The sequence below is a fragment of the Struthio camelus genome, chromosome 12, assembly GCF_040807025.1.
Source record: "Struthio camelus isolate bStrCam1 chromosome 12, bStrCam1.hap1, whole genome shotgun sequence".
Lineage (NCBI taxonomy): Eukaryota > Metazoa > Chordata > Aves > Struthioniformes > Struthionidae > Struthio > Struthio camelus.
In genome coordinates, this window is record NC_090953.1 from 14,182,096 (window position 1) to 14,204,583 (window position 22,488).

A 22,488-nucleotide genomic window follows, 5' to 3' on the forward strand; every position below is an offset into this window, starting at 1 on the left:
GTGTGCCCTTGTGGCCAAGAAGGCCAATGGTCTCCTGGGGTGCATTAGGCAGAGTGTTGCCAGCAGGTGGAGGGAGGTGATCCTGCCCCCTCTCCTCAGCCCTGGTGAGGCCTCCCCTGGAGTACTGTGTCCAGTTCTGGGCTCCCCAGTACAAGAGAGACCTGGCAGTAGTGGAGAGAGTCCAGCGGAGGGCTACAAAGATGATGAGAGGGCTGGAGCACCTCTCCTATGAAGAAAGGCTGAGGGAGCTGGGACTGTTCAGCCTGGAGAAGAGAAGACTGAGAGGTGATCTGATCAACGTGTACAAGTATCTGAAGGGGGGGTGTCGTGAGGATGGGGCCAGATTCTTCTCCGTGGTGCCCAGCAACAGGACAAGAGGCAATGGGCACAAACTGAAACACAGGAAGCTCTGTCTGAACATGAGGAAAAATTTCTTTCCTGTGAGGGTGACTGAGCACTGGACCAGGTTGCCCAGAGAGGTAGTGGAGTCTCCTTCGCTGGAGATATTCAAAACCCGTCTGGATGTGATCCTGGGCAATATGCTCTAGGTGACCCTGCTTGAACAGGGAAGTAGGACTAGATGATCTCCAGAGGTCCCTTCCAACCTAAATGATTCTGTGATTCTGTGAATGTTTTGGCAAAGAGGCTGACAAAAGCACTCTACCTTTGGTGCTTCTTCCTATGGGATCTCTGCTGGACAGACCAACACAGCCTAATTTTTAACAGCCCTTCTTCTTCCACTGTAAGAGCCCCTTCAAATTTCAGAAGCCTGATCTGACTCCAGCACCCTGAACAATCCCCACAGCAGCTGAATCAGTCTCCCACGCACAAAGCACTTCCCCCCGGCCCAGCATGTTCTGGTCCAGGCCCTCCACAGCTTCCGTTTAATGACAGAATTATAGTCCAAGCTATTAAGCATTTGTGTTCACTCAGTCTAGTGTTTCAGCCTGCTCTATCTATCACTGGTGTTATTTCCCTGGATGGTTGTTTCATATTTTATTAGAAATGACAGCTCTATTATTAACAAGAAAAAAATATACCATGAAAGAAAAATACAAGTACTAGCTTTAAGAGCCAGGTGCTGAAGGATGTGAAAGTTTTATCTGGTGACATGCAGGAAATGGCTTGATCTGTAAAATATTTGCTACTTGAATGGTTTATTAAAACTGACACTGGTACAACAATTACTACCAATTATTTTGTCAGAGTGTCGATTCCATTCACAGTGAGAAAGATAGTGGCAAAAAACATACCTAAAACCTAAAAGTAGCTAAAGACCATTTTACTAGGGGGCACTTGACTGATTAGTAAAGATATATGAAGCTTTTCCTCTCCAGATTACTAGTTCAAATCCATGCCTGGCACTAATCACAGAAACAAATACAGAAACAATACCAGGTACTTTATGGTAACATGTGTGAAATTAGTTCCCAGGCCAGATCCTTTGTGGTCAGCTGTACATATCAAAAAAATCATCACAATAATTGCTACTTGTTGGCAGTTCCAGTTAAGAGACTAAAGTGCTGAATACAAATACAGATTATACTACCAACTTCCCAATTCAAAAAGTAGCCCCTTGGAGAACTATGCAGTGAGAAAATGCAGAATTTCATTCTCCAAAACAGACTCTATATGTAATTGGCTTTTCTTTTTACTAGAAGTTATAACAAGAGATTTACAACATGTCTTCACTGTAAAGTTAACTTGAATGTAACACTAAGTCACCTTATATCTGCATACAGAATTCTCATCCTTTAGTTCAAGAACCTCAGATCAAAATGATGTAAAAAAAGTCAGAGCTGCTCTGCAGAATGAATGTGGTGAGCATCTCAGAGCATCTTTAAGCTTCTAATACCTCCCTCCTGCCCGGTATTGATCTATAAGATCCCTCAGTCTACCCTCTGCAGAAGAAATCATCACACTACTTCCCAAACTGGGATGTCTGATCCTAACCTCTAATGGAGTAGTACATGCACATGAAGACTAACCTGTCTAATATGTATTAGACTACTGTGCTGGCACTGAGCAGACGACCTACCTTCTCGCATTAGGTCCCACACACCATGAGTGCATCAGACTCTCTGAATAAATACCTGGAAACCCTAGAAAAATTAGAGGAGTTCCCTGTGTTTTGCCTGGACAAAATACCTATGCAGAAATGATGAGGATGTCCAGCAAAACTAAGATATAGTAAACTTTACACAGTAAAATTTACTTTCATAATGAAAGAGGCGTAATCATACCAAATTACTAATACTGACAGAATTTCCCTTTGGGAAGGGTTTAGAATTCATCTTCATAATTCAGAAGATGTGTTCGCATGAGCTGTATTAGCATAACTACAGCAATACAGCCATAATAATACCGCCAATATGTTTCCTTATCTAGTTAACTCACAAGTAAGCTGTGCTAATGAGTGAGAAAGTACTATTCAAAGGGAACAATTCAAATGTTATTTCATACTGCAGCTGTTCTCACCTCAAAGTAGGCTAATACAAGGGAAGCAACTCAAAAACAAATCACTGCAGGTTTAACCTGAATTATCACATATTCTGAGTCACTTTGTTTTTCCTTTCAATGACAGACAATGTGCTATGTCTAGCAAGCAGGGGTAAACTCACATTAAGGCTCTCCCAGTTGTTTTCCAGATGTGAAAAGAATGGAGAAGGATCAGCTATGTTTACAAGCTGCAGGATTTTCATTTCATTTACCTAGACTTTTTCCATGTTTGTAAATACAGTGTTAGTATTTCAGGCCTTCTGATAATACAGGCACTGAAAAAAATTCTTTTCCTCAAAATAGGCTGATGAGCAGTGAATCACAAAGTCTATAATTATACAACCACTGTCTAATAAAGCCTTTGGTGCCAGAAGTTACATGCCACACTTGGGTCAAGCCTATTAAGTTTATTAGGGCCTCAGTTACTTCCTATACAGACCACCAGGGCCCAAAAGAAATATCAAAAGCTACTGACCTTGTGCATTAAACACAGAAGTAGCCAGTCTTACAGATATATAAATCAGAGAGAGTTGCTACCTCGGGGGGGGGGGGGGGGGGAGATAGAAAAAAGCAATTTCAGATTTGAGCCAGACACAGAATAAGGAATTACTTTATTTTGATATACAGGAACTAAAAGCAATACATTGTTACAACTCTCATTCACAGAATTTAAAGCCAGAAGGAACCATACAGGCTGGCCTCCTGTATATCACCGACCATTAAATCTCACCCCATTATGCCTGCACTGAGCCAAATAACTTGTATTTGTTTACAGCAAGATTTTCAGGCTTGCTTTGAAAATATCAATGGAGAATCTACCACTCCCCAGAGCTGCAGTAGCCTATTCCAATGCTTAGTAGCCCCCTACTTTACAAATTTCTGTTGAGCACCCAATCTGAATTTTTCAAGTTTCAGCTCTTGGTTGCCCATTGTTTCACCGTTCTCTACATGATTAAAACAATTTTTCACTCATGGAGAAATTGTGTGCTGTAACTCAGGTATCTCAGCTTTAAATCTCTAAAGGTATGGAATGTCCTCCATTCCCGAAGTTGTTCTAGTTGAAGAGAAAAAGCTACTTTACATTAACCTTTGACTAACAGTAGAATTGAGCATATTTTCTGGGACTGCTGTTACCAACGCTGTTTGCAGAGAGTCATTTTATTTGCCCCTCTACCCCAAAATAGCCAGAATGGAACAAGCTTGACTTACCTCCACCCTGACAAAAGCAGACAATCAAAGATCATATTATGTACGTACACTTCTGAACTGTTACATATGTTCTATACAAGAGAATCAGATACCCAAATACCTAAATACGTCAAGCTGCACGCATAATTTTGCATGCAGTGAGTAAGAGCGTATGCACTTCTCAGCTGCCACAGACTAGCTGAAACCTTTTCCTTAAGTCAAACCAGAAAAATGGTACCTAACTACAAATAAGAAAATAGAAAATAAGCTTCAATTAAGGAAAAATACAGAGGAGCAAAGCAAATGCCGAGGGACGACCAAGTCAGGGAACAAAATAAAAAAAGCCTGAGAATCATTTTTAAGGATAGGGACTGAGAAGAACGTTTAATTAAGGCCACAGTCTAGTTACCATTCAGCACTTCTGCCTGCCCTTGGGAACGTCCTCAAGACTCAAGATCAAACAAACAAGATTCTGCAGGCACACAATCAAAGCACAGATGTTTGCCTTGACCACAAAGCAACTACCATGGGTGACATACTAATCTTTCAAAATGCCTCTGTCACTAATCAAAAATATAATTTAACAGGTCTGGATTACACTTTTATAAATATTAGCATCTGAGAATTTTCATTAAAGCAGATGAGAAAAATTTAAAGTTCAAAGCAGAAAATCAGAACTTGAGCAGCGTATTTTTATGGAATGAAATACCATCCAGATAAACTTTCATTGACATAAGCCAAGCTTAGAAAGCCTTAAAAAAACAAACGGCATTCCAAAGAAACAGAACTAAATTCCACTGGCCTACCCTCTCATTTGCTATGTGATTGCATCTTCTCACTAGCTTTAGGCAATAGGGCAGTATCAACCCTCTCTAACTGAAGGAGTAAGTTTATATAGAACAAATTTCTTAGATCACAGGATGTAAAACTACAGACTAAGACAGACCACACAGTGTCAGAGAATTGCATATCATGTCCTTATCTTTACTATACAGCAGCTGTAGTGCACGTGTGTTAGGAGCTCGGTCTTTTCCACAGCACCAAATTAACTGGGAAAGTGCAAAATCAAGACGCCCACACAAGAAACTCTACGCTCTCAGGAAGCACAGCACCTATTGACAAGGTGGAGAACCAGACGAGGGGAGGGGCTGAGGAATTCCGGGACACAGGACAGCTGGGATCAGGCCATGTCCACAAGCGAAGCAAGTAAGCAGTCTGAACTGATTGCCACTACAGGCCTCCTTTACACCATCCCACAGCCCAGGTAGAATATTCCCCAATTTACAAGCCAGAAGAGCGTGAGGAGGTGTAAGACAATGCAATAATACAGGCGGAACATGACAGTGCAACAGCCAAACATAACCATACTTTCCAAAGAAGCAAGTATATCTTTACGTAACTGGGGAAAAGCTAACAGACACTAGCACTTGATCCACACATCCAAAATTTCAAAACTTACCTAAGTTCACCCCTTTCAAGTGAATATTACCCAAAAGCAAGTCACTGCTACTCAACAATGCACAAACTGATAGGACAGCAAGCCTAGCCATTTTCTTACTCATATCTGCATTTCCTTCTTCCTTTCATGTCAAGGATAATACTTACAACAGTCCTTCAGTGATCACTTTCATGCAGCACCAAGTATTGTTATTGATTCCACTCAAATGCTAGAAGCTCCACACCGTTCACCAACTGATAAATATTATCTATTGCTGTAAACTTCCACATTCATTTGCATCATAACACACAGATTTTTCTAAAGGCAGAATGGTTATTTGGAGTTGGAAGGGAGGATGACAATAAAGCCGGTAATCATATTTGCATCTTTTTTAGGATTCCTTAAACCTGTAGAATAATTAATATACATGGTTTTATCTTAGATTTTAACTGCACTTGGAACTTTGCCACCTTCCTGTTAAAATGAGTCTTCCAAAGCCAAGGCTGGTGGTGTAAGAACTTACCGCTGATTGAATATCCGATTAACCATTCTCTCAGCTGGTGCAGTTAGGAGCACTTCCGAGATATTCTTGTGCACATTAGGATTTCTCAGGCCTGAAAGTTGAATGTAAAAAGAAGTGGTATGTTCTCATGCCTCAACCCCTAAATTAGTTTGCATATGAATGCAAGTCCCCTCTTTGGAAATTTAAACTAACAATCTAGTGACTAATATGTGCGGAAGAAATTGAAAGCACTGACTGACTCCTGTAGATCAGGATTTCAAAAGCATTTTAAAAAGACTGCAGCTAACAAAAATCGAAGCACACAGGCACTTGGGAAAAGCAGTACTAGTCCAAGTTGCTAGTGGCGTATCATTCTTAGGAAATACTACATACGCTGTGTAAGCCAGGCATCCTGGAGCAGCCTCAGTCTTTGGCAGGCCTTGCAGTCTTTCCGGAGGGTACAAACTGCCAAGTATTTAGAAGCATTCATTAACCTTAAGTGTCTTGTTTACTGGGTGCTCAACTCAGGACATCTTGTAACTAATTTCCAGAAGTGCCTAGGACCTTATTTCTCGACTAATGGCAAAGGATAGTCTGTGATAGTGATCACAAACCCTCTTCGGCCCTGTTACGTTTCCTCCAAGGTAATATACTCTTTAATGTCACCCATAGGAAAATTCAGTCTTCTACAAGAAGTCTGAGGAAGACTTTGTGCTGGATACTGAGGCTTGGTCTACACAGAAGTTGTACTGTAAGTAGTTTTGTTAGGAACACAGTTCCTCAGCTTGTGAACAGAAATGCTTTTCCAGATGTAGCTGGAGCAGCTGAAGACGTTACTTCCAGTCTGAAGCTGAATGACAGCTATCAGGTTAAGTCAGCCAGGTTATCAGAAAGGTAAAAGTGCCAGTCTTTGCTAAGTTTATTTTGGTGGAAGCACATCAAGGAGCACAAACATAAGAATCACAGGCAATTTTGCACAGGGAGCCACGTGCCGTAACCTTTGTCATCCACCCAATTCTTTCTAGGGGGCACCACTGAAGATTGTTTGGGCTAATCTAGCTGGCACTGATCATAGCAGATTAAGACACTTTAGCCGCCTGCACCATGAAGGTTGTACAACTGTATTCAATTGCTTGAAGTAGATCTGAAGAAAGATGCACATCTGCAGCCTAGGAGCTGAAGGGGTTAACTGTATGTGCATGCCCATGCTGGCTTGAATTTGTAAGTGTTGGACACTGCACTGTGATTTCTGTACCACTTCACCTTCTGTGTGACTTCTCGGCTAATCCTGTGCGCTTGCCACACTGGAAGAGCACAGACTCTCTCCCTGCTCCCATACAGCATACACCCGCACACAGCGAGGCTCCTGCCCTCACATCTTTCCACACAACCCTGCCATGAATTCTGCCCTGATGAGTATTGATGGGTAGGATGAGTTGATGTTATTTGGAGAACAAGATGAATTTTCAACGGTACATTGAAATATAAGCTTTGATAAAGAAAACAGTAATTGTGTGCCTATAATTTCACTGATTACAGAACACAGTTTGCAGCTCTCTAAATTATAGTTTACAGAGATGCTATCCTGAATCTTTTAATTTCTGTGCTTCTTTATAAGCATCCATTCATATGCCTTCTCCCTCCACAGCAGAATCTGAATTTCACAGAATCCAAATTCTGCAGTCCTAGTTTTACGTAATCAGAGAGAAGTCAACCTACAGTCTTGAAGTAAATAGGAAATTATTTTTCATTAAAAGGTATGTTTTTACTGTAGATTCTCACTCTATGGGAGGGTCAGTCAGCTGTCTCCAGTCTGTCAGAGCCATACACTGTTCTACCATCTTGGACTTAGTCAGGTAAATCTCATTCATCTGAGAGCTAGCAAGAAAATGTGCAAAAATATCTGCTGGCATCCAGACCATAAATATGATAATAGTGTGGTCCAACTCTGAATTAAGGAGAAAGTAGCAGATAGGTGACTAACTGCACGTTTGGCAACATCAACAGTGGAGTTAAAAATACAATCAAGGAACCCAAGGTTGCTTTTCTGTATTCAAAGCATCAAATATAGTACTGCTTTAGGGTTATATAAGGCATACTGTTGATGCCATCACCGTTCTTCTACAAGTTCATTTGCTCTATAAAGAGACAAGGCAGAACTATTAAGAAGAAAGCCCCTTTGCCTTTTATTTGAAACTACGATGTATAAATCGAGGCAAATGCTTTCTGATACTTAAATTTGCTCTCTGGATGGATGAAAGCCCTTTCCCTGTCTAGAAAGGGTTTATCAGAAAATACAGACTACTTATTCCATGCTTCACTCATTGGTTGTGGTAGCCAAATAATTTATAAAGCAGTATCAAACCAAGTAGTTTGCAAAACATGAATGCTTTAGTATAAATTCCTTTTCTCTTAAGGCAATTTTTTTTTCCTTTCAGTTTAAATACTTACCAGGACTACAGATTTTATGTTTTCTCCTAAACATAAAAACATGCTGCCAGGGAAAGACAAGGTTCTGCCCTTCCCCTTCCACTTATTCTGCCCCTGCACTGTTCTTTCTTTCCTCCTACATGCTAGCAAAAGCTTTCACATGGCAGCACAGTGAGACAGACCAAGGAATGACTCTCATGAGATCTAACTCAGCAGAAACACCAAGTGATTTCATTCTAAGCATTGGTTACGTCCTGTGGCAGTTACCTTGCGAGATAGCCCCTGCTGCCTGCACGTGACAGTCCTTTGCACTACTACTGTTAAATTTCTGTTGTTTGGTCAAGAATCCAGAGTCTAAGCTTCAAACTCAGGGATCCTCTGTCTGCTCCAGGAACAAACTGCCTAAAAAGCTTCTCCCAGGCTACAATCCAGCCATGTATTCTATGGCTCCCAATGTTTACATATATCCCAATGTTTCCCAGAATTTTTAAGTGTTAGCATTCTGGATTACAGTTTCAAGAGGCAAATGAAATAGGCTGAACACTGGACTTTCATTGTTTTACTTAAAGGACAGGCTATAATTGCTTGTATTTTATCAGAAAAACAACCTTTCTGTATGTAACAAAACAAAACAAACTTTTCCGTGTATGCCTTACCCGAAGCACATCCTCCCTTCTCAAGTGCTCATGGGCTAGAGAAAGCCAGCTCCTCTCATCTCATCAAGACCCTGGCTTGAGTTGCTTAAAAGGCCTCAAGAAGGGTAACACCTCAGTAAGTACCTTTTAACAATCTTTCTGCCATTTCTTTCAGGCAACCCTCTAAACAGCTTCTGCAAACTATTACTGACCCCTACCTACAGGTCAGAGCTGCCCACAGTGACCTTTTTTCTGAAAAATCTCAATCCTCCCAAGGAAAAATAGTTTACAGTGATAGATGTTAGTATTTGAACTGCAGACTACCTCCATTTAATACCTTATTAATTTTACATTTGTGCTACTATCTGTCTGAGTTCTGGCACAGGACAAGAAGAAAATTAGGAGCTTTTGCTGTCCAACGTGAAATCAATTTATTACTGAGATTCACAACCACCTTTGTTTCTCAGCTGTATGGGCGGATTCCTGAAAAGGCTACACATACATTTATCATAGACAATCCGGGTCACAGGAAGAGAGATGCTTTCCTTACAGGTCATAACTCCTATAGCCAAGGCTATAGGCAGCCACGGCCACATCTTCAAACTCAGCACTTGACTGAAGTCCTTCTGAGATTAGCAGAACCGTAACAAGGTACATCACCTACAATTTTGTCAATATGTGCTCTTTCAATAGCAAATATGAATTCTCCATTCCCATGCTCTTCAGCAGGATTTTTCCTTAAAATCTGTTCTGCCAAATTCCCTGCACAATGAAGCTCAGTTAAGATTAGATATGTTATTTCAATTTTAAGGCTTGTTCAGTCTCCAGACTCAGTTCACCTCTTGGTCTTTCTATTGTGAATCTCTTCAGAGGTTTCAGATTATTTTATCATAGTTTCCTAAATACATCTCCAAACTATACTCTTTACAATGTGAAAACCAAACAAGGATAAGATTTTAACAAAATAGCCCTTGAAAAAGCTCACACGCTGGTAAATTATTCCATCCCAAGTAGTACTATGTAGCAGCAATACAATCAGACACAGCCCTGTTGCTCTCTTCTTCCCCCATGGCTCTATTTGCTTCCTATACAGAGACAGAACCACTCCCACCACCAATCTGCTTATTGAACACACTCATTAGCTCAGCATCTGTAGCTTGTTAACACAGCTCCTGCTGCAGGGGCAAAGCAGGTTCTTGATCTAAGCAACTGTGCAAGACTTTAACTTTCAGAGTTCAGGCTTAAGCCAACAATTCATGCAGAAGAAATACCAGCAGCCACAGGAAATTCCATAGTGTCAGTTATGAAAGCAGCTGATCTACAAGTTTTCAGGGCCGTGTTGAAAGATACAGAACAGATTGGTTATAAAGAGCTACTCTAATTATACTGTTTAACTGTATGACTCCTAAAATCAGGAGGATTTTTTTTTTAATGAAAAATTTGTATGTTCATCTAAACAGACTTTTTTGTTGAACCAAACTGTTTTAAAACATTTCTGATTAAAATGACTATTTAATTTCATCTCAAAATTATAAATATTTATAAACATATTTTAATAATTTTAATTTTTTAAATTCAAAAGCATTAATAAAAAACTTAAAGTACATTTTGAGAGAAACCAATTAAAGCACAAAATCAGAGCTCTGTTTTGAAAGTGTCAAAATAAAAAGTTATATTGTCTAAACTTTTTTGAAGGAATATTACTGGATTGAAGCATCAAACACATTAGTCTGAATTTTTAGTAAAAAGATCAGCCAAAACCACACATCTGCTCATCTCTGTGATACAGAGCAGTTAAAGTCTACTTTTCCTTATAGCAGGAAAGTAGATTGAATGACTTAATGAGTCTCCTATGCTGTTGAAGTAATTCTATTACGCCTTAACTTCCTTCCCACCTGCACTTCTTTCCACTGACACAATCTGTCTCATTCACGACAATAAATTAATATTTCTTAGCTAGGTAAATGAAGTTGCAGACTACCACAGAAAACATACCCACATGCCCCCTGACAATCAATGAATTCCATAATGATACAGGCAGTGTAGCAGTCAGGAAGAGAATTATCTATTTAACAAAATATATATTGGATAGAATTAATAAATACACTACACATCTCAGTATCACTTAGTCTTGCAGTTCCTTTCTAGCTCATGAATAATTTGTGTTTTGCTTTCTCTACCTGTTGCTTTATTAATTAGCAATACAAGCTATCTTACTCAGCTATTTTCTGGAAACATGAAAAAAGAGGACACGTGCAAATAAAACTATGCAACACTTTTATCTCTGCACGCTCTTCTTTAAAATATATTCCCATCTGTCTTTTAAGACTGAACAACTCAGTATTTCTCTCATTTCTTCCTCTTTCCATGTGTCTAGGTTTTGTTCACTTGATTTACACTGTGAAGCTACCTGTTGCCTACCAGCAATTCAAGCAACAGAACTAGCTTAATTCTTAATATAGACTCAACAACACTAGTTTCAGCACCATCAGGGGAGGCATGTCTAAAAGGTGGTAGAAGAACATGGTTTACATCCCGCTTCTACTCACAATATTCAAAATGAGGCTCTCTTCTATTTACCCAGGAAGCTAAGCTCATTTAAACTTCAGCTTTGGGAGTGCACAGGTACGCCAACAGAAAACTTTGGCCACAGAATGTCACACTGGGACAGAAGGGCCCTTTGAATCTTTGTTCCAAGAATTTCTCATCACTTCTCATGTGTCCCCTTAGTGCCAACTGTACTTTCTGAAAGCAGGAAGTCTTCCTCCCGGCTCTTTCACAGTCAAACAAATACACTCTTAGACATCCCTCATTTTCATATCACACGGTGATTTATTTTCCCTCATTGTCAATGTACCAGATTATATCATAAACACTGTGCAGGCTGCCAAATGACAGAGCTCCAACCGTAGCATGCTCGCACTCAGTATACACATAGGAAAAGGAAGGCAGAAAAGACAAAGGAATAGCAGTAAATCAAACTGATTTGGGCTCTTCCAGATTTCTATATAATATCACGTTCATTTAAGCTGAGATTCCACTGGAGCCTAGACGAGCTGGGGATAGATTTTATTATGCAATTTTGGAACTCAAGAGTTCTTCATTTTCCAAAAGACATTATACGTAGTAGATTTGTAAAAGACCTTGAAAAGGCTAAGCTGGGATTAGCTAATAGGCTAGGCTTCCTCAACTCAAAACAACATTCAAACACAGACTGGGGGGGAGGAAAGGTCAGCAGAGAGGCACTGGCATTCTGTATACCATTTCCTCTTGTCAGGCAGATGGGTACATTCAGCTCTCAGCGGTTACATGTCATTCATATTAGAAGCTAGGAGCATCACTGGAGAAGAAAGTAGCCCTTTTACCTTTTTCTTCTTTAGTCTATGAGACATAAGAAAAGCCTAAGAATTTTCCCTTAATCAAATATTTAAACAGGGGAGTGCACAAGTATTTTATTATAGGTTTTTTTATGGTTTTACACTTTTGTCAAATAATAAATGGCTCAGTATGTGCTATGGCACATTGGTATTCTGTTTCTGGACAGTAATGAGTTTTATGTTTAGAATTTCAAATAAAATCTACTTACATGTAAATAAATAAATTATGCATAAGAGAATTATAGCTAATATACTGAGACACTACTCTTGACCTTTCAAACGAATAGCATTTGCTCAGTGAAGGCTATGAGACCAAGCACAACTCATTAAACTAACTAAGGTTTTAGAAGGAGGAAGTAGTCAAGAGTATTTATAACATACATGTAATATATATGGACTTATCTTTGAAGCATTTGTAAATTTGTCATGGCCTTGCCAAATATATGATTTACTTCTATCTCCCCTATAGGCATTGATCACTCAGATAGGCTGTCACAGTAATGTATGTTGGAATATCTACCACAGGATCCTTTTTTCAGGTGGAAAGGCCAAATGCTGCTTTAAATCCAGTCGGAGAGTACCTACCAGCAGCTTCTGTGCATGACATAGGAGTGGGAGAGGCCTGGCAAACCTGACCTACTCTCAAAGAAGTTGTAGATTCTCTTAGCCCATTTCTTTTTTACTCCTGCCCATGGACCACCCTTGGACATGTCTAAACAAATAAAACGAAGAAGATAGTCACCTTTGGAGCTTGCAACACAGTTAAGGAGAAGAAAGGTGTTCTTCAAATGCGAGTATGGCAAAGGGCAGGTAATCCCTGCAAGCTAGAAAGCCCCACAAGGATCAAGAAGTAACACACCTGTACAGCATTGCACGCTTCCTTGCTCAGAACTTTGCTTAAAGCCAATAGCTCCAGTTTAGTAAATAAAAAATATTTTATAGCCAAAAACCCTATGAAAGGCAACATTAGTTTTGCCTGCAGAAGGCTGAATACGAAATTTAGAGTGACAGCAGAGGGATAATTAAGTATGAGACTAGACCACCAGTGGAGAAATAACGAAGTGACATTAATGTGAAATATAAGAAGCTGATTCACTGTGGCCTTATGAATAAAAGGAACAGGCCTATCCTGTGCAGCAGGATATGTTACATGAAACAAATACTCTAAGCTTCAGAAAATGCACCACATTTCACTGTGGTTATTTAGGGCAGTTAAATCACAGATACATCTCTGTGTGCTCTTCTAAGTTTGAAACCTTTGAATGCTCTCCAAAATCTTCATCCCAGAACAAACTAGCAATGGATATAACTGACCTGTGCAGAAATACTGAACCAACAGCTTAGAACCTCCTTCAGTACAGCAACATCTCCTGTAGCTCATTTCCTTCCTCATTACTTACTAAAGTGGCACATGCATGAGAAAAGATATGCAAGTCTGATTTGGTTGTCCTTTTACATGCAAAACTCTGTAGCTTTCTAAAGAGATCCAAGATAGGAACATGCTCTGGCTGGGAATGTTTTATAACTATGAAAGTTTCCATTTCCCCATCTCTTTCGATACTAATACACTCCATCTTCAACAGCATAATTTTTATGCTGAGACAGGGAAAAGTGAGTAATTGCATGTAAATACATGGCTTGACAGTAAGTGTCCCATCAAGAGCTGAACAGAACTAGCCACCTATTAATTCCCTAGCAGACACTGGAAGCCTCAAGGACTGCCCTCGAAAAAGGGTGACCAAGAATCCAGCTGAGAAAAAAATGGGTCTTTTGAACTTTGTTACGCTCCAAGAGCAAGTGGACATACACAGAGAGTCATCACATGAATTCCAGAGGCCTACAGCTAATTTTGCTTTTAGATCCCTAAAACAGGCTGTCTTAAGCTAGGCCCAGCTGCTTTGATCTAAGGCCTCAGTTTAATACTTCACTTACTGTTTTGTTTCCAATACGCTGATTCTATGGCTGCAGTTTATTTCTGGTTGTATTAATGTGCTTAAAGTACTAAGTCTCCATCAGGATCTGAGCTAGTCTGGGCTCATAGCCAGAGCTACAAAAACAAACAAAAATTGTGTAACTTGGAGGCCTAAGGAAAAAAATAATTTGGTTGATTATGAACAAGTAAGTATGCCTGAGACTAACTTCAGCCTAATAACATGACATTTGGGATATTCACCCTTTGCAGAGCAGCGGTGTAAATTTCTTTATGTGCTACCCAGGGTGCAAGGAAGTGGTACACAAGCAATCTCATGCTATCCTTCTGAACTAAGGGGCATTTCATTAACTTAAAACAGTCATTGCTAAGAGAACAGCCCCTATTTCTAACCTATACTCTACAAGATTTTTATACTAAAAACCTCAGGTTTTAAAAACATAGTTCTACATCCCCATTATAAGTTATATACACTATTGCTTTCTTTTTATATGTATGAATTTTCATAAGTAAAATATACAAATTTGTAAGTATTCTCACTTATATATGAAAATAAAGAGAAAAAATGCACACTATTTTTGGAAGTAGACGTTAATAAATATAAACCAATGGTATGAAACCGAGGTATGATAAAATTATAACCAGAGGGCCTCAAGAACTATAGAATTATATAGATTTAATAAATATGTGTGTGTGTGTATGTATACATATGTATATATCTATATAAAAAGGATAGTAGAAATATAATTTTAAATTATATTCTTTGTGATTGTCCAAAAACACCCCATTTTCTAAATTTTTAATTCTATGTATCTTCGTCATTAGGGCTGATGTAAAAGAGAAAAATACTTGTTATCCTATTTTTATTTAGAAAACTCAGAAAACTGGGGAAAACCCCAGAAAATACATATTATACAACAAGTATTCCAACATAATACTTCCTAAGATGTATTAACAACTGTTTGATATATTTAATTCCCAAACTAGAGAGTAGGGGCAATTGCACAGTCGCCTCTGACTCATGCTTTTTATGTCTGGCTTTGTAAATTGTTTAACTTCCTACTCTAACAAATAATTTTAACATACCTGAACAACCCAAAGAAAAAACGTACTTTTCAAACACAACCTTAAAATAACTGCTTTTAGTATGGGAAAGTTCCCTAGTTTTTACACTAGTCAGAATAACTGTACCACAACACTCCTTATCTGTCCTGTTTAGAAACTTAAATTAAAAGCTTTCCCTGAAAGCCTATTAGAGGAAACTACCATACTTCTGCTTGTTCTGGAGGCAGTGGTGCCTCATCCTGCACAGGAGACGCTCCTGACAGTGGCAGCTAGTAAAGCATTAATGCATAGTTTGAATCAGCCATATCTTTGAAACTAAAAGAATACAACATCACATATTTTACATCACTAAGATAAAGCCAACTTTGGTTGATCATCTTAAAAATAAAATAGATCTATCATAATCAAGTGTTTTATTACGAAACTAATGCCAGATTCCTCGTATTACAGTTATGTGTCCAGCAAATTGCTCAGTTATTGAAATTGTGTGGGAATAACTTGCAATAACTGTTATTTACAGATTAGGTACTTGCTAAAATAAGCATTTGTTTCTGCCAGGATATCACAATTGCCTCATTGGATAATATGACAAAACACACCAAAACGGCACACAGAGGAGGCAAAATTCAGTTACCTTATTTGCATTGGCTGCATTTCTGTTCAATAACATATACTCACATTGACGCTTTGCAGACTACAACCTGACGTTAACTTACCTTGACATATATGCACAGTAATTTGGAAGTGTTTGAATTAGTCTCCCTCTACACCCACTGCCTGTGTTACAAGGCCACCAGTTCTGACTTCTGCCACTTAGGCATGCCATCTCTGCTCCTTTCCACAGTCAGCCAGAGAGAGCAGAGAACATTTGTTGTGGCATCAGTATGTGATTTGATGCAAGTCTGAGACATAACATTCTTCCTGGATTTTTTAAAGGTCCTTAACTTGCAAAAAGCTGCAATTTGTCTTTTGGTGGCACAGCTTGAACAGGGGTGTGGAAGGCAGGAGGACAATGTTTGAGTAAAATAAGGTTCTTTAAGAGCACTTGGTGTCTGTCTTTCATGGTTAACAACCCACCAAGGAAATACATATTCTGGAGGCCCATGAACATGGCATTTACCAAGAACACTACCAAGAACAATGTCCCCCTTCCCTTAGGGAAGCTTCCACAGAATCAGTCTAGCAAAGACCTAGTGACTCTGCATGTGAACAGCTTTTCTTCAGCTACAGATTTCAAAGAATGTTAGGCTACTTAATATTAATAATTTATTAAAATTAGGCTAATTAACAATCTCATTTTGATTAGAATCTTTTACTTTGACCTATATATACTGTAAGTAATTATAAAAAATATATTTTAAAAAATTTACATTTTAATGCACCAACCACTGAAGGTCACCTGACATGCAACGTCATCAGAAATATAAATACAATACTCCCAAATGTGCTGGTTTTGCCCTGCACTTTAAATCTTGAGTCCCCCACAGCTGGGAGCCACCTTGACAAGCACATGGCACAGTGGCATAGCTAGTGCAAGCCTCTGAACAAATCCTTCACATGGCCTCTGCTCTGAATCAGAGCTAATTTTTCCTGAAGAAGCAAGAATTCCTCCTTACATCACAGACTCACCAAAGGGCTTATTTATACACAAGCTTCCCACAAAGCAATAGAAATAGTGAGCAATACTTACTGGACTGATGCTCCCACTACTCAAAATCTTCTCTTGTGAGGGCATCCTTGGACCCACTGCTGAACAGCTCTTTTGAAATTCCCTCCAGAACATCCAGAGGAACAGCATCCTATGTGGAGGTGTCTGGAGTCCCTGTTACCAGTGCAGTCCCTGTTAACTGTGGAGTCACCACAGTTATATCCTAGGACTTCTCAACTTTGATATTTTTTTCTTCCTTCTCTTCATATTTAAAAATTCCCCTTCTTTGCAAACAGGGTTGTGGCAGGCAGGCGGCTCAGTGCTTGGGGCTGCTACCAGTTGTATCTGAACCCTTGGCCAGAAGTCTCCAGCTCGCTCTTCACAGCAGAGAAATAGAGCTCAAGAATTCCCAGACCTCTGGTGCATACTCCTCTTGTCCTGTGCAATGCAACAGTTCAGTGTTTCTGCAGGTGAGAGAATGGCAGCTGCTGAATTGTATGGCGTGCAGTGCTTGCTCCAGGCACTCTCCAGGATGCAGCTGTGCTCTTCTGGCTGACTTTGGGAAGACACTGCAGAACTGAAAAGCAAAGCTGGCTAACAGTCCTTAGCAGGAGCACTGCTGGCAATGGAGTAGAGGGGATACAGCTATAAGGAGAGCTGCAAACACAGAAAGATGGAATAGGATTAGCAGTGCAAGAGTTCTGGAGTCATGTCCCATAGCGTGTAGCTATGCTGCAGTGAGGTTGAAAACTGATCAGGTATAAAAACAGGTGATAAGTGACACAATTACGTAACCATAAATTGTGCAGGGTTACAGGCCCATGTCGAGTTTATGGATATAAAAGGACAGAATGTACAAATCTGAACATGTACCTAACTACTACTCTAAGCATTTTTCCTAAATTACAAACAGAAGTAGAGAGATTAGTTCTCTTTAGCGTACAGTTTTGTGCTGCTGGTGATTTATACAGCCTTCAGACTAGGCTGAAAATGAACAGGATTCATCAGGAGCAGAAACTGATAGAGCCACAAGATTTGTCAGGAGTACAAGTCTTTATAAATACTATATATACACCAGTATTATGTATAGCAGTATTGTATTGTCTATATAATAATTTCCTTACGGTACATTACCTAGAGGTAATTTAGGACATTATCTTCTACTTCTGGAGGCCCCAACAGTATCATTTAAATGATGTGGAGTTGTTACAGTTTACAGCAGTCTATGTATTGGATTAATTATTAATAAAAAGCTGTACGGCTCCCACTGTAGTCTACCTGATATGGTAAAATAATGAATATGTAATTCTGAAGGCACTTCTTATTGTTAGAAGTTTAACTCAAGCTGAATCGATACATTCTAATGGTTTCATACATGTTTCAATAGAGCTTAGCCTGAAAAACATTATTATCTTTATTAACACTTGGCAAGATTTTGCTTTGTAGGACAGATCTGCAGCAGCGCTGGACAATGGGTGCTGAGCTGAACCCCCTCACTAATACATTTGAAGAAGTGATTAAACAAGCCACACCAGCAGTCTGTGCATTCATCTTTGTCAATTACATTTTTTCCTTTTTTTCATGCTTTTAGGCTTAGCTTAGTCAGTATGACAACACAGAACGCACATTTAGATGCAACATAATTTACTGAAGACATGCTGTTGCACAAGAAGGATGTTAGTTGACCTAGCTTTAACCTCTCATGCCTTTGAGGGCTAAATTAGTTGTGTGAAATCTGCTGAAGGCACAGCACTGTAATCATGCTTGACTTGGCAATTAGCCAGATGTCCTCTACAACTTCACAGCAGTTTAGAATAAAAGTTGTGCCTTACTTTCACATGGCTGAATAGCAATACAAGGATTATGTGTTTTCAAATCACTATCAATGAGAATGCCTATCTTTTTCTTTAAGTAGAAAAAGTTTATGTTGTTCTCCGTACTATAATGGAGACAAATCAAAAAGAAAGCTCATCTAAATTATCTATTTAATATTCTTCTATATGACTAGTATCTATTATTACCTCCTTCAAGACAAAACAACGACAAGGAAAATTGAGAAGACTCATCGTCACCTAGTACTAACCATTCATGACTCATACCTGTTACACAAACGCTATATAAGGACATACCCTCTATATGCCTCATTAGAATGTTTTCCTACCCGTTAAAAAAATAATCTGGGCTTAGTCACCAAAATGCACATTCTACAACATTAGTTGCCAGGAAACAAACTTAACAAAATTTTTATCACAGAAATTACAATTTACCAAAATACTGATAATACAACCTTTTTTATGGAAATATCATTTAAATGAATTTCAGATGCATTTGCTTCGTACAGCATTATGTGATGTTATACTGTATTGACTGCAAAACTGGTGAATAACCTAGCCTATTACAACCAAAGATCATCTGAAGCCTGAATCTAGTTATTAGGATCTGAAATTACTGAGACTCCTGCTGAACAACTGCCTAACAGGACTATCTGCGTTAAAAGCTGCTAGGTTACAAAAAAATTAATTCTTCAGGATTAGCATCATCTTTGCTAGAGTTTTTCAGGTGATCACTCTTGGAGTGGAGAGGCTCATTAGGTTTTTATGATGGCACACCATGTTAGCCAGAGCCTTCATGTGGACCCTTCTCCCATAGCAAGTGCACATATGAGGCTTTTAAACTTTAAGAGAAAAAAGAGTGTAGGAATTGAACTAAAATAGTTGATTTTCTAAACAGAGAGATCTCAACCCAACTAGAGAAGGTAGAATAAAACTGTGTCTCCACTGGATCTCTCTTCCAGGCATGGCTGCAGTTAACTCGGCAACTACTTTGCATAAAACCCTCCTCAGTCCCTTCTGATTCTCAGGAGGGTCTCTGTTTCCTCTCAGATTGCTGGCTGCTCATCACTGTAGTCTTTCCACTTTATTTGCAGTCTTACAATACACTGGTGTGACTTTTTTGCCTGCCACAAACTTTCATTTCTCACACCTGTTCTCCCCAGAAAGCAGAAATATCATCCCACCTTTCAGAGGTCCACCTGGAATGATCCAGCCATTTCTTGAAGGAACACAAGATGTTACTGAGAGCAAATTAAACATACCATGCCACAGGAAGCGAAGAAGAAGAGCTTGGATGAGATCTAGACTGCTTTACAAAAATTTAAAAATTGAGAAGTTGAGAATGTTTTCAGAAAGATGGTCAGGTATTCTTGGATATTTCTTCTAATCAGATTAATAAACTAACAAAATTCTACCCTGAAACAGTCTTTCATAGGACTATAAATGCACTTCGTAAAGTTAAGAAAGACAGATGGTAAATGAACTAAACATTTGTTTCCACAATAAGAAATTAAATGCTAAATACACAAGGCCCAAGCTGATGGACTGAGAAGCCAAATGTAATTTTAGCATTGCATTGAGGAAAAACTTCTTTCCTGTGAGGGTGACAGAGCACTGGAACAGGTTGCCCAGAGAGGTTGTGGAGTCTCCTTCGCTGCAGATACTCAAAACCGCCTGGATGTGATCCTGGGAAATATGCTCTAGAGGACCCTGCTTGAGCAGGGGGGTTGGACTAGACCCCCCCTTCCAACCTCAACCACTCTGTGATTCTGTGACCCTCTACAGATTGGAGAATGCTTGATTGTTTTATCAGATATTTCCAAATCCTTCCTTTTATCTTTAGAGAAATAAATTTTTAAGTGCAAAAGAAGACTGAAAAAGTGGTGCCTGTGAAATAATCAATGAAGATAAAGGAAGAAAATAAAGTATTAAAAATTCCTAAAAATGTATCCTGTGCAAGGAGACGTAAAGGTACAAAAGGAGCACTGGTACTATGCTTCTTGCCTTGTTCTGTAAACCACAACAAGGCATCTGTGCCCTGTCTATCTCAGTATGTTCCGAGGAGAGAGATACTGCTTAGACTCATTGAGAGTAGCCCAGTGAAGCCCACAGGTCTGTTAATTATGGTGGTTTGATCTCCTTTTAAGGGATAGAGGAAAAAGAATTCAGCAAAAGTTTAATGACTGACTGTAAGCAATTTGTTCTATGATTCAGACTTGTGCAAGGTTCAAGGTTTCAATCATTTACCAATGAAGTAATTAGTATTTCAACACCAGCAATACTATGTGCTCTGAGGTGTATTAAGAAGGTTTTCAGAAGTATGAGGGTACCCTCAGCTCCTAGCTCAGTGGGATTAGGCATCTTGGAAAATTCCACTTTAATGCTTTTGAAAATCTTGTCCTAAAAACTTCAGTGGTATCCTTAACAATCTGGATGATAAATAATGGCTGTGTTGAGTAGCACTGAAGTAACTGCACTGTATGATACAGCCAGTTAGTAAGTTCCTATATACTTGTTGTATTCAGACTAACCATGTAATGTCTCTGTCACTGCCGGCACTATCATCTCCTACCGGCCTAATATGGAAACTTGATTCATCTGTTGAGTGTTTTTTTTTAGCATGGAAACTGCACCGATTTAACTAAACCAATATAGATTGAAAAGAGAAAGTACAAACAAGGGGCTTGCAAAGACTTAAGCTAGCTTCCACGTTTATTAAAACCAATTTTCTCCTCAGGGAAGAATTTATATACAGTATTTTCATGAAGAAATGCTGCAGAGTTAACACAAAACACAGGAAGCTGTATAAGTAGAGCTGAAGGCAAATATGATGGCCCTTCTGCACATTACTCAAAATTAGCACAGAGTCCCAGAGGAATCATGTACAGGAACACTGAGATGGAGCCCACTGCACCATACTGCAATGCTGGAAACAAAGAGTATCCTCTGAGCTTAGTGCTTTCTGAAGCAGATGGAAGGTCTGCTGATGAGACATTTGACTCCTGCAATTGTGAAACGGAGCTCAGAAAATGAAGCACATGCTATTGCCAAATAGCACATCAAGACAAGAGTCTTGATGTAACAGTGAAAAATGGGGCTTAAAAATCTCCCAGGACTTTGCCATGAAATGCTGTAAACATTTCACCCAGTTCAAATGTAATTACAGCTGCAATTCCGCTTCCTACCTCAAAGCCAGCTGCATCACTATTGTCAAGGACATGCAAGACACAAGGAAGAAATGAAAACCTCCAAGGCTGGACACCTTCCCTTCAGTTTTAATTTCTATAGTTTTTTCCTTTCTCCTGCACTGGGTAGGTTTATAAACTTTTCTCATTTTTAAGAGGAAACTGGTAGCTGGAGAAGGTGGAAAGAGGGGATAAAAGTATATTGCTCAGAAATTACCCCATCTACCAAAAAAGATCACCGCTATAAGAACAAATCAACTGAAACACTGGACCACATTCTCAATTAAAAAGACTCACTCCTGTGTGCAGCTCTCTCTACAACGATGTGCCATCTATCTCTCAAGCTCACTTTCTAATTTGAGCAATTTATTTAGTATGCACACCCACCATAAGCCCGTTCACACAGTTGGTGTTTTTCTAGCATCCTTAACGTCTGGGTGCCTATTCAACATATGCAGTGCTAGACTGGTGCCTACCAGTCACCTTCTTTCCACCAAATAGCATAAAAAAGTGTCTACACTTTCTATTAGTTTTTTAACCCTTTCAATAAAGAGTTCTGATTTATTTAAAGGTGAAAAATAAAATGGATCATTCGCATCAATTCTTGTTACTTATTTTTGATCATTCACACTACACTTTCCGAGACTCCTGACAACAGTGTCAGGATTCACAAGATTATAGAAACTACACCAGACCCTCAGTATGCATTTTGGAAATTTATGAGGAAAGTTGTTAGCTCCCAGTTTTTGTTCATTATTA

General features: G+C 39.2%; 1 protein-coding gene across 8 annotated transcripts in view; it reads right to left on the reverse strand.

Moving 5' to 3' along the window:
• SEMA6D (semaphorin 6D) overlaps nucleotides 1-22,488 on the reverse strand; it is a 696,006-nt gene that overhangs the window by 568,255 nt on the left and 105,263 nt on the right. For all 8 annotated transcript variants that reach the window (XM_068958248.1, XM_068958249.1, XM_068958263.1 and 5 more), the window contains one exon: nucleotides 16,755-17,369. The gene's annotated coding sequence lies outside the window, so the exon portion shown is untranslated. The remainder of the gene's footprint in view (nucleotides 1-16,754; nucleotides 17,370-22,488) is intronic.